A 2500-nucleotide genomic window follows, 5' to 3' on the forward strand; every position below is an offset into this window, starting at 1 on the left:
ATATATATATATAAGCTATGACTAAAGTAATTTAGCATAGCTTGAGAATACTATATAACAGAAAGGTAAATTCAATCTACTAAGATAAACTTGGAATCATCAAAGACTGTTTTCACGGTGTTTCAAGACTTCTCACGCATTATCAAGTCTTCACTTTTAAAGAAAGTTTTTCTACATTTCTAACAAATGCATATTTATCAAAATAATTTTCCAGTTTTAATTGATAAGTATAATTGCCATTTTTAGATGGTATTAGTCCAAGGGCTCCAACATCGAAAAATAGCCAAGTGAGGAAAGGAAGTAAAGCAACAGATAGAATAGTTACCCTCAATCAAGAGAACTCTAGCCCAAGGCAGTGGATAGTTAATAGTTTTTCTCCAGTTGTGATACGATTTCCTTTTAGGGTTGCTGTGGCCTGATTGGTAACGTCTCTTCCTGGTGTTTGCCAGTCGGTGGTTCGAGTCCCGCTCAGACTCTATTAGTGCCATTAGTGTCTGCAACCTTACCATCCTTGTGAGCTAAGGTTGGGGGGTTTGGGGGAGCCTATGGGTCTATCTGCTGATTTATCAGCAGCCACTGCCTGACCCTCCCTGGTCCTAGCTTGGGTGGAGAGGAGGCTTGGGCGCTGATCATGTAATATATGGTCAGTCTCTAGGGCATTGTCTTGATTGCTAGGGCAATGTCACATTCCCTTGCCTCTGCCATTCATGAGCGACCTTTAAACCTTTAAGCGTATTATGAACTTTAAGCTTCTATAGGATGCTTTGATCTTTAAGAACATAATATTCTAATCTCTTCACGGTAGATAATTAATCATAAAGTATTGGTTGACTAATTCTTAGTATTTTTCCAGAGGGGAAAATAAAAATGTTAATATTACCGAAATATTTTAATGATATTTTTTCACTGAAATCTTTCATAATATAAAACTGTCATGATATAGATGATCTCTATATCTAAATTAAAAAAAAACTAAACGTAATAGAAGCTTTTATTTTTATTAGGCGAGGTATAACATACCAAATTTCAGGGACAGACACACAGACATTACATTGTCTGTGTGTCAGAAATACTCGTGCTTTAAAGGTTTAAAGGCTTCTCATGAATGGCAGAGGCAAGGGACACAACTTAGAGGCAGAGCAATACCCTAGAGACTGTTGGAACTCTTTAAACATCCTGCTTTCCCAACTATACTCATTTTTTTTTAATGAGCATTTGCACTGACTCGCAGCGGTGCGCTTTTAGCTCGGAAAAGTTTCCTACTATCTGATTGGTTAGAATTATCTTGTCCAACCAATCAGCGAGCAGGAAACTTTTCCGAGCTAAATGGGCACCCCTGAGAGTCGGTGCAAATCTGCCTCACTAAAAAGAATTGACTATAGTGTTGTAGCTTAGCTAGTAATCATAATGATGATGATGATAATAATAATAATAATAATAATAATAATAATAATAATAATAATAATAATAATAATAATAATATTGCACAATACACTGGAGACTGCTGGATTCCTTGGGCTTATAACATCCTACTTTTCCAACTAGGGTTGTAACTTAGCTAGGAATGATAATAATAATATTGCACAGCACCTGTTGTATTTAGTTTTTCTTAACATTTCATTATTGTTTATATCGGATACAAAACCTCCCCTACTTAATTGCAATCCCGAATTAATGATTTTCTTTCTTTATCGATATCATGAGATTGGAAACAGCAGCAAACCCGTGTACTTTTCTCTCAGTGCTCTGATTACTATTATAATTATCATTATTACTATTAAATGCTAAGCTACAACCCTAGTTGGAAAAGCAGCATGCTTTAAGCCCTGGGAGTCCAACAGGGAAAATAGCCCAGTGAGGAAAGGAAATAAGGAAAAATAAAATATTTTAAGAATAGTAACAACATTAAAATGAATATATCCTATATAAACTTTAAAAACTATAACAAAACAAGAGGAAGAAAAACTAGATAGAACAGTGTGCCCGAGTGTACCCTCAAGCAAGAGAACTCTAACCCAAGACAGCGGAATACCATGGTACAGAGGCTAAGGCACTACCCAAGACTTGAGAACAATGGTTTGATTTCGGAGTGCCCTTCTCCTAGAAGAGCTGCTTACTATAGCTGAAGAGTCTCTTCTATCCTTACCAAGAGGAAAGTAGCCACTGAAATTAGAGTGCAGTAGTTAACCCCTTGAGAAAAGAAGAATAGTTTGGTAATCTCAGTGTTGTCAGGTGTATGAGGACAGAGGAGAATCTGTAAAGAATAGTCCAGACTATTCGGTGTCTGTGTAGGCAAAAGGAAAGAACCGTAACCAGAGAGAAGGGTCCTATGTAGTACTGTCTGGCCAGTCAAATGACCCCATAACTCTCTAGCGGTAGTATCTCAACGGGTGGCTGGTGCAAAATCCTTCCATTCAAGCAGATTGCTTGATGCTTATCATGAATAATTTCAATAAAAAGGACCCACAAAGAGAAGTTACGGATAATCCCTCGTCTAGGT

Source organism: Palaemon carinicauda, chromosome 16 (assembly GCF_036898095.1).
Source record: "Palaemon carinicauda isolate YSFRI2023 chromosome 16, ASM3689809v2, whole genome shotgun sequence".
Lineage (NCBI taxonomy): Eukaryota > Metazoa > Arthropoda > Malacostraca > Decapoda > Palaemonidae > Palaemon > Palaemon carinicauda.